At 41.8% G+C, this 14,135-nt stretch overlaps 1 protein-coding gene across 1 annotated transcript in view; it reads left to right on the top strand.

Annotated features, from left to right (window-relative positions):
• Positions 1 to 14,135, top strand: part of PNPLA6 (patatin like phospholipase domain containing 6) — a 1,368,928-nt gene that overhangs the window by 158,921 nt on the left and 1,195,872 nt on the right. The window lies entirely within an intron of this gene.

The following is a 14,135-nucleotide window of genomic DNA, read 5'->3' on the forward strand; positions in this document are numbered from 1 at the left end:
TCCTATAGTAACTTGTTACATCTCTGGAAATCCCAGGCCAGTAAAAATTCTGTGTAATACATCTTTTTGTACATTTTGTGCCCATATGACCTGCAAAGGGAATGTCATGTGCTATGGCTAGAAGTGCCAGATGGTAGGCTTTGGGCACTACCAACTGCTGTATTCTCTCACCCTGTAGTCCTCCCTCACGGGTCCACACTCATAGGTTCATAGGTTAGTACTAGGTTAACTGCCCTTGTGAGCCATTGTAAGCCTAGCCAGTTATCCCTTGTGAGACTCAAAAACCCTGCACCTTGTGTTTGTAAGGCAAACACCTTAACCATTAGGCCACCCTCCCACCCTCTGTACAGCAACCCTTTGTCCCAGTATACAGATTCCCCTTTTCCTTAAGAATTGGGTGCCTCACTAGCCACCTCCTTCAGGCCTTGTAATGTAGGGTCTGAGAGTTGAGCTGGTCTCAACTCTCTCTTAGCAACCCTTCCCAGCTCTCCTTCTACAGGAAGTCTGGTATTCTCTGACAGCGGTGCCTCACTATCAGCCTGGGTATTACTACTCACCTCTTCCCTTGCGGTCACTTTGTCCAAGGGAACATCAGTACCCACAAGCAGCTGTGACTCACCTTTGGTCTCACTGCAACAGGGTAGCTCCCTCCCTGAAGTAACCACCTGACCAGACCTGGCTGCAAGTGTGTGGTCTGTCTGGGTCCCCCCAGGCTACTAGACTCACATGCTTGTCTCCAAGCCTGGCTGTGTGTAATTGCATGCAGACACGGTACTGCATTATCAAAATCATTCCCTATCAGGACATCTGCAGGGATATCCCCCAAACACACCTACTTGCTGGCTTCCTTTTCCAGACTCCCAGTCAAGGTGAACTCTAACCAAAGGTATCTGGAATGGGGTCCCCTCCTAAAGCTCTGACTGGAGTAGACTTCCCAAGCAAGTAGTGCTCCTGTGTAACCATTGCAGGCTTCACAGTGGTTAGGTCAGAGGCTGTGTCTCTCTTAACAATGTCCCCTTTCCCATTCACTAAGATAGGATATAACCTCTTGTGGTAGTTTGGTACCCTTGTCATCTCAAGACAACCTACTGTTGGCATTTTGTCATTCCACTTACTGGCTCTCCCACCTTTTATTCCCCACCTTGCATCCGTGGACATCTATATGCTACATAGCCCCACTGGTTGCATTTAAAACATTTAACCCTTGATCCTGGAAGTGTACCTAGACTAGTGGCTTCCCCTGCTACTGGTGGACTCTGTTGGGGCAGCTTGGGCTGCCCACCATGCTTTCTGTTAGACCCATGAGCAGCACTGGGTGTCCCTTTCCTGTACAGCAATGTTCTGCTTGCTAGGTATACAGTGGATATTAAAAAAATGTACACACCCCTGTTAAAATGCCAGGTTTTTGTGGTATAAAAAACTGAGACCACAATAAATCATTTCAAAACCTTTCCCACCTTTAATGTGAACTGTAACCTGTACAATTCAATTGAAAAACAAATCTGTTAGGGGAAAAAATATAAAAACTAAAAAAGTACAGAAAGCTGGTTGCATAAGTGTGCACACCCCTAAACTAATACTTTGTTGAAACACCTTTTGATTTAATTACAGCATTCAGCCTTTTTGGATAGGAGTCTATCAGCATGGCACATCTTGAGTTGGCAATATTTGCCCACTCTTCCTTGCAAAAGCGCTCAAAATATGTCAGACTGCAAGGGCATCTCTTGTGCACAGCCTTCTTCAGCTTAGTTCAGCAACATATTCACACACACTTTCATCTGCCTTGCTTCTATTCTCAAGAATCTTTTTTCTGTAAGCTTCAGGCATTAACTTAAAACATTTTAGCAAACAGTTCTTTACAACATTATAATTTAAACAATCAGTGTCAGACAGTTTGGAAAGAACATTTACAGCTTTACCATGGAGTAAGGGGGTCAGGAACCATACCCAGAGCCCTTGGTCAACATTATACTGTTTACATACCCTCAAACATATGAATTAAACTATCAAAATTATCCCCCTCTGTAAATTGTGGAAGAAATTTGCTGGCCTTTGTTGCTTCTGGGGTTCAGTTACTCCCTTCACCATTACCTCTATGACTCTGACGAAGAGTGAGCATCTCCTTTTCATGTTGCCTCTGCTTCTCCTTCTCCTCTGATGTCCTTCAAGAATGCAACTGCAGTCATAACATGTGGGTTGTCCTGCATCAGGCAGCCCTTGGTCGGCCGGATTCCAAAGTCTGGGTCGCATTTCTCTCCGTCAGAGCGGCTGGAGTACATAAGCATCAGCCGACGCCATTTTCTTCAGTCTTTGCAGAAGCAGTCAGTCAGCTCCTGTATTCTACGATACCGAAGTCATCAAAAAAGCTAAGTACCCCATTGAGGACCTTTTCTTGCCTCAGCCGATGTCAGAAATTACTGAAAAAGTTAACAATTGTCTTTCTTGTGGTAAACAAATACCTCATAAGGATTTCCACTCTTACTGTCTCCCTTGCCTGGGCCCAGACCCCTTTGTAGCCTGTGCATGCCGTCGGATCTTCCGACAAACTCCCAAAAGGGACCGACATCCTCGGCGCCTACTACCGACTCGAAGACACTGCATAGGCGACTCCGATTCCAGACATTACTCCGGCGCCAGTTATAGATTTTTCTCCGGATACTGAAACCGAGGAAATGCCGAGACCATTGCTGTAGACAAGATCACTCCTGCGTGGAGCTGCCAGGCCCCCTATGGCCATGTCTATTAAGGCCTACACTAGGGCTAAGGCAGCCAGCAAAACAAAACATATTACTTCTAAATCCTTACCTCAGCCGACTCCAGAGGCACAAATTATGTCCATGGCTGCTGATTTAATTTCCATGATTAGAGGTTCACAGGCCCATCCTGAGAGAGGATCCCAGCCTCCTCCTGATAATGAACCCTCTGACCCTACTCCTTCAGATGAAGATTCTGAGGTCTCAGTCCACTCTGATAGCCAGGAAGAGCTCTTTCAGACCTATGAGGACTCGGATGCAGAAGATTCCATCCCCTCGGCCTCCCCTCCTGAGGATATTTCTTTTGGGGAAGTTCTGCACACCATGAGGGAACATTTCAAGTGGCAAGGTCAGGAATATTCTGATTCTAGCTATTCCTCCTGTACATGATGTTCTGGGATGATTTGTATTCTGACTCTAGTGCTACCCCTGATTCTCTTCCTCCTGCTCCAGCCAAGCCAGACAGGTATTACAGGGTCCCAGAAACTCATTCCCATTTATTCAGGGCCCATACTGCTGATTTACAAACTATTTCACAGGGTCCTAAAGGAGTTTCAGCCTCCACCTCAAAAAATCCTTTGCCCTCCAACAGGGAAGCTAGGTCATTAGAGATGGGGCAAAAAGGTTTACACATCCACTACCTTATCTATGAGAGCTTTAAATTGCCTTTTTCATATGTTACAATATCAGGATTATCTGTTAGAAGATTTACAAAAAACATTAGCCACTCCTGATCCTACAGGAAGACTTTGCAGGAAGCTGTACATAACACTCAGCAAGTAAGCAATCACTTCCTGCAGTGTGGATATGATGCACTGGAAGCTTCATGTAGGGCAGTCATTCGTAGACATGCTTGGTTAAAAGATCAACCTCTACCAGATCATGTAAAAGCAAAACTTCTGGATGCACCTTTGGAAAAGAACAAGCTTTTTGGTGCAAATGCTAAGGATGTGTTAAAGACCATTGAAGAAAAAGCAAAATCAGTTCAGACAGTGAAAGATTTCCTCCAGGTTCAACTCCCCAGATTCAGTAGGAATTGGCCTTCAAAAACTGGTCCTTTCCTAATCCAGAAAAGTTTCAAAGGGTAAGAACAGACATGGCGAGGAAGAGGCCAATACAGAGGCCCTTACAGGGGCGACAATGGCAGCCAGGAAACCAAAGAAGGGGGTTTCACCTGCCCCACAACCACAATCTCAATGACTTTTCCTCTACCGCCTACCAGGGAACAACTAGAAGCTCAAGTTATCTCTGTTTGCAGAAAACTGGCACAGACTGACAAAGGACAAATGGATTTTGGACATTATAGACCGAGGGTACAGGTTTCATTTTCATACCTTACCAAGAAAACAAGGCATGCCAATCCTACCACAAAATCAGAGGGCAGAGGCTATCAAGCAAATCACTCTGCTGACTCGGATGAAAGCAATAGAAAGAGTTTCACAACAAGAACAAGACCAGGGGTTTTACTCAAGACTGTTCCTTGTTCCAAGAAAAGAATCTCAATGGAGACCAATACTGGACTTGTCCGCATTAAACACCTTTCTCATAGTACCAAAGTTCAAATGCTGACCTTACAGCAACTCCTTCCCATGCTGGGCAAGGGGTCGTGGCTGATTACTCTGGACCTCAAGGAGGCATACCTGCATGTCCCCTATCAGACACAGTTGCAGAAGATACCTCAGATTTCTTGCAGGGCCAGATCATTATCAATTCTCAGCATTGCCATTTGGCTTATCTACTGCGCCCAGAGTATTCACAAAATGCCTGGCTTCAGTAATTGCTCATTGCAGGCTCCAGGGATACAAATTGATGTTGACAAAAAACCTGGATTATGTCATACGATTACTTCAAGCTCTGGGATACACAGTCAACTTCCAAAAGTCAAGACTGCAGCCATCCCAGCAAATAATCTTCTTAGGAGCCAAACTAGACACAGCCTCTCAGATGGCTTACCTGACAGAAGACAAGCAAGAGAAGTTAACTCATTATTTCAAAGGTTTAGCAAATCTCACCCAGATGACTGCAAGGAGATTCCTACAGGCCCTGGGTTACATGGCATCCTGCATTCTCCTGGTTCCATTAGCAAGACTCCACATGAGAAAGCTTCAATGGTACCTAAAAAGCATTTGGTCTCAACACAGCAACAACTTGGAGACAGTCATACCACTCATTCCATGCCTACAAAAGGAATTCCTATGGTGGGCCTCGGTGAGCCAGGCAAACACAGGTATGTCTTTCAAAAAACCACAGATAACACAGACCATGACTACAGATGCCTCAGACCTTGGATGGGGGGCGCACATGGAAGGCAGGTGTATACAAGGACAATGGTCTCCAAAGGAAACACATCTGCATATAAACCAAAAGGAAATGCTGGCAGTAATGCATGCCATCGAGGCCTTTCAACACCAACTCCAGCAAGGCCATTTACTGATACGGACAGACAACACCACTGTGATGTGGTACATAAACAAGGCACCCACTCTTACCCCTTTGCAGACTGACAATGCAGCTTTGGGAGAAATCACTGAGCCTAAACATCCAGTTACAATCCCAGTTTGTTCCAGGAAAAGACAATGTGTTAGCGGACAGCCTAAGCAGGAATTTCACAGATCCACACGAGTAGAGGTTACATCGCCTTCAGACAACTCACTTCGACATGGGGCAAGCCAGAAGTGGACCTATTTGCCTCTCACCTCAACCACCTTCTACCAAAATTCTGCACAAGGACATACCATCCAAAAGCTTGGAAAATAGATGCCCTTTCATTCAAATGGAACTCCCTAGCAATCTATGCATTCCCACCTCTGCCACTGATGACCTCAGTATTACTAAAGATCAAAGCAAAGAAACCCAAGGGAATCATAATAGCTCCGGACTGGCCAAGACAACACTGGTACCCACTACTACGGAGCATATGTCACACCAGGAGGTGGGCCCTTCCCCAGTGGCCTCTACTTTTGACTCAACACAATTTTGAAACACTGCATCCAAATCTTCAGACACTGCAGCTAACAGCCTGGGAGATCCCATAAATAAATTCAGCTTATCTCTCTCCAAGGAAGTTCAGCGGATACTAACAGAGGCTCGAAGACCATCCACCAGAAAGGTTTACTTAGCAAAGTGGAAAAGATTCAGCAATTGGAATACCAGCAAAGGACATGATGCATCATTGTTGAACATCCCACTCATCTTGGAATATTTGGCAGATATGTTGAAGAACGGCCTCTCATATTCTTCCATAAAGATACATGCATCTGCTATTTCAGCTAGATACAACATTGCTCCTCCTGTTTTTCTCACCCTTTACTAAGGCAATACCTGAGAGGAATCAAGAACATTAAGCCACCAAGAAAGGCCCCAGTGCCAGCCTGGGACCTCAATTTTGTCCTAGAAAAACTGACTCTACCTCCATTTGAGCCAGCAGCTTCAGTTGACTTGCAATTTCTCTCATGGAAGACAGCTTTCCTGTTGGCAATTACCTCAGCAAGAAGGGTTTCGGAGTTACAGGCCCTAATGGCAATACCACCCTTTATTATTTTTCACAGAGACAGAGTTTCATTAAGGACCAACCCTACTTTTATGCCAAAGGTGGTATCTAGGGTTTCTTTAAATCAAGCCATTCATCTGCCTGCCTTCTTCCCCAATCCTGAGAATAAGGGGGAAAGATTGTTGCATACCTTGGACATTCACAGACAACTTTGATACTAGCTGGACAGAACCAAGGCCAGTAGGACGTCTGAACAACTTTTTGTAGCTTACGCCCCTGCAGTCCAAGGAAAAGCAATTTCAAAACAGACTATTTCTAAATGGATTGGACATTGCATCAGATTCTGTTATTCCTTTCATGGAAAGACTGTTCCAGCCAATGTCAGACCACATTCCACTAGAGCTACAGCCACCTCTACAGCATTCTTAAGAGGGTGCCTACCAAGGACATTCTAGAAGCTGCTACATGGAGCTCCGTGCATACATTCTCCAAACACTACAATCTCCCTATACTCCAGATCCAGAGCAGGCTTTGCTTGGCAGTCCTGCAGGGTTTGATTGCCACACCATCTTTTTCCTAGAGCATTCCTCCTCCCCCAGCTAAGCTATGGTATTCTACCCACATGTTATGACTGCAGTTGCATTCTTGAAGGACATAGTACAGTTTTGTACCTACCATAAATGTAGATGTCCGATAGACATGCAACTGCAGTCCCTCCCTCCATACCCCTCTATGCCTAGGGTCCATTCCTATCCCTGTTTTCTCTTAGCTGGGGATATCTGTTATGGTGTATTTGTTTTATTGGCAACAAAAAAGCCAGCAAGTGTAGGCAACAGTCACATCCAAAGTCATTTATTGAAATAGGGAAGAGAAAATCCCCCTATAACTCCATGGTAATATTACCATGGAGTTATAGGGGTTCCACGAGCATCTGTCTCTTGTTTGGACGTATTTGTTTTATTGCTCATTTATTTGTTTGAAATCCTGTTTTTGACTTCCAATTTGATTACAGCCTTCCTTGGAGGGCACCTGGCATCTGGGGCAAGAAACACTGAAGAAAATGGCGTCGGCTGATGCTTATGTACTCCAGCCGCTCTGGCGTCAGAGAGAAATCTCGCAGCGACATCGGACCCAGACTTTGGAATCCGGCCGACCGAGGGCTGCCTGAGGCAGGACAACCCACATGTTATGACTGCAGTTGCATGTCTATCGGACATCTACATTTATGGTAGGTACAAAACTGTACTTTTCCAGGTAGTCTTTCTTCTGCTTCTATTTCCAAATCTTGGCCTCCAACTCAAGTCTCTTTAACTCCAGTCCTCTGTGGAAAGATTGAGCTGTCCATTTTCTAAGAGTTGTACATCTCCATGGCCAATCTGACTGTCCTCCTGGATGCTGCTCTCTGATGCAGCTGTAACTAAAGCTGCAATCATGTCTGCTTTAGTCAGGTTGGCATGCACCAGTCTTTTAGCCTGGCAAATCTCAGCCAACTGACTCCTTGTCAGCTTGTCATACTCCTCTGCTGACATGCTTACCTGCTCTCCCTGACTAGCTAAGCTTAAAAAAAAAAGAAAACAATAGTGATATGAACTGAATGTTCACTGCATGGCTGATTAAGCATACTAATACCTTCAGTGATCACTGTACACAAGCTATAGGAATTCATTACCCCACCACTATCAACCAATTAATATGTGATGTGGCTATCGTACCACTGCCAAACAGTTAATATGTGACGCCCCTGCACTGGCCCAGTAATCAAGGAGCCTCAGTCCTCACCACTAGCACCAGTGAGGGAAGTGCACATTGGGGGGATGACAAGTACACACACAGTAAAGTACAATTTCTCTTAAGAGCACACAGAGATCACAGTCAGTCTGGGGCTGGTTTCTCTTTCTCTCCAGATCCCCAATAAGACTCCCCACTGGCACAGCTATAGGGTTAAGATCTCAGCCGAGTGGCCAAGCTAACACCTCCAGCACCCTCTCTGTCCAACCAGTGCTTCGTGTCCCTGCCCAAGTAGCTGACACATACACACTTTGAGATTGGATTAATATACAAGCACACACATAGACTTGGGAAAGGCTGGCACAGGTTTAGTAGCTATGCCCCCTTCTGCCCAGACTATAAGGTAGTACCAGCTGCCACCAGCCGCCCTTACTTATCAGCTGCTGTAAAGGCCCTTACAAAAGGTGACCAGTCCTACTGTGTAATGTTACCATTAATCCAAATGGTAAGTATGACCAAGACTTTCAAGGCTATTGGAGTGGCCTATACAGTGTCACTAAATACATTTGCAAGTACTTTAAGAGCTTAAATATTTTTAAACAAAACAGCCACAATTAAAAGGTTTAAATACATTTAATAATAAATAATAAAAGAACAAGACAATACTCAAACAACACCGTAACTACAGAGTTCAGAATCACAGGAAGTATTTTAAAACAGCATTGCAGGACAGTCTCAAATAAATGCAGAAAACATCTAAACTAATCTTTACTATATTCCTATCTCTGAGAAATCACTTTTTCCTTGATACTTACTATTAGCAAGATGCAGGCAGAAGTGCTGATGCGTGGGATGTTTCAAGGTCCAACGACAAATACAAAATGCACAGTCTCTGAGAGAGTTCCCAAATTAATATCAAAACATTACTGCTGGGTCAGCTGGATGACATCACTCTTTGTCACTTGCCTTCAGTTCCCAGGCTAACAAAAGCCAACACCACTGTGTCAGAAATACTTATCTCTCAGATGTGCAGCTGCTAGAAAGTAACACAACAATAAAAAACACTTTACATTCGAAGCCTAGTAATTATTTCTGTTTCAAGACAACAGAAAGAAGACTCTAGCTGTAGGCATCCTGTGTCCTTCAGTGAAATTGGGAGATAAACACAATCATAAAACATTTCACTTATTTTCTTAGAGTTTGCAAGTTAACTCTGTTCTTTTCAAGTAGGGGTATACTGTGGTTACATTCTTGAAGCTCAGTACAGAACATACAGTTCAACACACACTTCTGGACCAGTAGTTTAAGATGCACATAACATATAGTTCTCTTACATTTGTAAGACAAGCATATAACTTATGTTAATATTTACAAATAACATGATTATTTACAACATTCCAGATAGCTGGGCTGGCAGTGTCACGTTTCTATATAAATCATATTAATATTTTAAGTGACATATAATTATTTACAAAATTCCAGCTACCTGGACTGGCAGCATTTCGGTTTGTCACAATCAGTATCAGTAACATCTTTCCCTTGGCTAGTATAATATAAACACTTTATAATTATAATTTAAAATTTAAATGGATCTGTATAAAGATGGGTCTGATGGGTCTTTACCCTGCTTTGTATCAGCAAAGTTTTGAACAGAGAAATGAACTTTTGTATTTCAGGAATCTTTTTTTTTTTTTTTTTTTTGTAATGCTTTTGAAGTTAGAAATGAATGAATGACTGCAGGAAAATAAAAGCAGCATGCTTTTCAGTAAATGAAGTGACCATATTAAAACAGCTTGAATATTGTTGATGGAGGGGGGAGCAATGGATTTTTATGTATTAGTTTGCCCTATATTATGTATGCATTTTATGGGGTATAGGTTTCTGTTAATTTCTTGAGAAGTAAGAATATCATATTTCTATACATTTATGTGGATGTGCTTTATTTGCAAATTTATATTAAAGTAACAACAAATATCCCTGAAGTAGGAAAATACAGCCTTGCCCATTGACTGTAAGATATGCTAAGTTAAATTTTCAGTACCTTCTTGAGAATTGTCAAGAATCAACATGCTAAGGTTCTGCATTCCTTCATAGGTTTCCAAGTCTGTTAAACATTTCTTCATTCTTTATGCTACCAGAAGAGAATTTGGGAATCTTGACTCTTTTCACATTTTTGAGGTGTACCTACATATTACGTTCTTGTAATGTAGTTGCAGCCTAAGTATCAGTTTTCATCTTTGTGTGTATATGGTGTTCTCCGTTGTATTTAGTTTCATTTTAGTCCCTCCTTTATGAATTCTGCCTTTTTCAGGTCATGTCTGAAAATGGAACAATTTTGTCTAAGCAAGCTCACTGGATTACTAAATAATTCAGCAAATATTGGTTCTGATGTCCTTTTTACATAGATTGAGATTGCCATCCTCACTGTGAATTAGCTGTACTATAGTTGGTATTTTGATTATCGAGTTGACAGATGACTGTTGCAGAAAAAGAATTACTTGTCTGTTAGCTGATGCTAACTCTGCCAATGGAAATGAATGGAGCACCACAGCACTGTGTGATTGCCATCTCCCCAGCACACTTGAGTATTGGCAGGGACAAAGTGTCAGTGGAAGAAGAGACATTGGGTAGTGGTAGGGTGCACAGTAGGAAACCATACACCGTATACATAAAGAGACATCATTGCTTGGGGAGGGTTACTATCTACAAAAGGGCACATGTAATGGCAACATATGTACTTAAATATGTGAAATATTATAACCTTGTTGGAGGAGTTCATTATCTACACAGGCCAAAAATCTTGGCAGCCTACACAAGCATAATTCTGCAGAAACTTGGGAGGGGGTGATGTAGTACAGTTTGGGGTACACAACATAGCAAAATGTGCAGTTAGCATATGAACAGCATATTAAAAGTGCTTGGGAGTGCACTTTGCTGCTTTGGAATACAGCTGAACAGGCTTTGTGCCCAACATATCAATGTGACCTGAGGTAATTGTACACGCGGTAAAGTATTATTTTAAGGTGTAAATCATGGTAACACTGTGCACACTTCTTAAGAATAGTGTGATGGACATTGGAGGGGGTGTATCTCTTTTGAAGGTACATAGTAGCCTTACGTGTTAGAGCAAGACTGTCTCCTGCTAGAGCTCTGTTACTCTAGTGTGAAGCTTATTTGTTTAGTCACTGTGCACTAGCTGCCTGCTTGGTGCACAGCAACATATTGCTTGTAAAGACATACTGTGCTGTTATCTCTGTACTGGCATTTCTTAGCATATTGGCCCTACACTTTGTGGGCCATATGTTTAACCCTCATCCCCTGCTGTGAGGATTCATTACTGTAATTCTTTCTGGAAATGGATGATGGATCTCATTGCTAATTAGGAAATTACAGTTTATACGCACCTTATATTTGTCCTTATTGGTTAGTGTTGGTTAAGATTAGGCTCTGCAAATATTTAACACAAAGATTTAGAAGTGAATGTCTTGAAACAGTGACTGAGTAAAGCATTTCTATGTTAAAACGTGTATTTGCAAGTTATAAATGATTACACTTAAACTGCATATAAAAATTATATATAGTTATTCATTTCCTATCATCACAAAGCACTTAAATTTATTATCAAATGGCACATTTGGTAGTTGCTATTTGTGTCCTTTAATATGTACACATTATACTTTTTTTAAGCACTTTTATTAAATTATCACTTGTAACACATAGACAAACATACATAACAGAAAAGAAAACAAACCATATTCACATTTTTTTTCCTTTTACATAAATTATACATCGGATATCCTTTGTTTATTTATAAATATCATCAGTGCGACATTACATAATATGTTAACTCCTTCCTTCCTTTTAACCTCACTCCCCCCTTCCAGAACATCGCTCTGTATGTACACATCATACTCTTCTTCACAAAGTACATTGAAGAAAGCTGCAACGTGTTGAAATTTAAGTGGCAGAAAACAAGCTGCAGCATTTTCTGACTTCTTTCTTGTTTCTTATTTTAATGCATAATTTACTTTTGTGTATGATAGGACTATGCCAGCTGTCATTATGACAGAGTTCGTCAGCATCTGATCAGTAAGACAAGGTTACGTTTTGTAAAAATGTAATCTTGTTGGTAAGGGGGAGGTCATGAGAAGTCTGAGTATTTGCACAAAATATAAAGCAAAATGTTGGAAATATATTAATGTTTTACAATGTGCGTTTGTGCTTAAACAGTTGTTATATGATAATAGCATAGTGTTGCTCTAGCCATCTTTCTTATGTCATCATGGAGAAATCCTGGTTGTGCATATTCATACCTGTGTGTCAACTACAATTCTATATGTGGCTGCTGTCATAATCAGAAGGTATGAACATAAAATGGGTGGTGGTATAAATGAAAGTATAAATTAGCTCTGGACATTTGTTTGTTAATGTAACAGGCTGTGTGAGAGGTTCTCCAATTTGGTTTTCTGCTGGGTTGCCTTTGGTGCATCTGCATGTCCTCCCTGTGTTCATGTGGGTTTTCTCACACATTCTAATGGCATACAGTAGGTGGATTGAACACTCTAGATTGAACGTGGGTATGTGCATGAATGTGTATGTGATATGAAAGAACGGTGGTGGGGCTAGCCACCTGGGAGAGTGAACACTTGGCTCTAGATGATTGTCACTGTTGAAGTGTCACCAAGACCCAATATGCAGAAAAGAGGGGTCTGGGCGGATGAATGGACTTCTTATCAAACCATATTTTAATATCAGGAAAAAATGAATGTTATTAATCTGGAACATTTTTATGCTAAAACTTATCTTTTTGAGTTAAAAATTACTACACTTGCGCTGCCTATAAAAGTTTATTTATCTTCTCCTTGACATTTCACAAATATAAGCAGTGGCTATGTTAGCTAAGATAGAACACAAGTGTTGATGACCTGTTTATTTTAATGACATCTCTTTTGTTGTAGTTAAAGTGGTAGGGCAGTAGACAGCACAGAAATGTGTAGCCATTGACATAGTGTGTTATGAAGATAGCATTGTCTGATAGAAGAAAATGCGTTTATCCTTCAAAGAATGTTTCTTGAGTGATATGGAAAACTGCTGTGTAATGTGTCTGCTGATTACATGAAAAGGCATGGAAGAACAGTTGGTGTTAGTTGTGACATCCCTCTTCTGGACCAGTAATCAAGGAGCCTGAATCCTCACCACTGACACCGATGAGGGATGTTCACTTGGAACAAAGATAGGTACACACAGTATTCCCAGATGCAGCTTTCTGCACCAAGCACAATTTCCCTTAAGAGCACACAGGGAACACACAAAGTCCAGGGCTGGGTTCCCTCTCTCTCTCTCTCTCTGTCTGTCCAAGTCGCCAGTAAGACTTCCCACTGGCACAGCTATAGAGTTGAGTCCTCAGCCGAGTGTCCCATGCTAAGTCTTCCACCACACTCTCTCTGTAAAACCAGTGCTCTCTGTCCCTGCTCCAAGCAGCTGACAAACACATTCTTTGAGATTTGATTTTCACACACACACACACACACACACACACACACACACACACACACACACACACAGAAAAGGCTGGCATAGATTTACTAGCTATACCCATCTGCCCAGACTATAAAGTAGTTACTGCCACCAGGACTCTCCAAAGTCAGCTACTCTAATCCCTTACAAAGGTACCCACTTGTACTAAGTAAAATTAATATTAATACAAATGGTAGTGTCGACCAAACAGCAAGGCTTTCAGGGGCAGCCACAGTGTCACCAAATAAATGCAAGTACTCTCAAAGGTTAAAACATTCTCTGGAAGACCAGCCACAATGAAAAGTTTAAATATATTTAATAATAAATGATAAAGGAATAATAAAAGAATGTGGAAATTCTAAATATATATTTACAATAAACACCAGAGTTTCAATCACAGGAATATTAAAGAATACAGATGAATAGATTCATGCAGAAAAACAGTACTTAACTAATCTCACTATATTTTCCTGACTGATCTAAAGAATTACTATTCCCTGGTTATGTACTAAAACAAGGCAAGATGAAGTAGATGAGGGGTCCTTCCTTGTCAAGTTTCAAAAACAGAGTGCAGTGAGACTTCTCTCTCATCTAGTATTAAAACATCATTTCAATGATGGATTACAGAATGACATCACGTACATCTG

This window comes from Protopterus annectens, chromosome 9.part0, assembly GCF_019279795.1.
Source record: "Protopterus annectens isolate FY-2018-M chromosome 9.part0, PAN1.0, whole genome shotgun sequence".
NCBI lineage: Eukaryota > Metazoa > Chordata > Ceratodontiformes > Protopteridae > Protopterus > Protopterus annectens.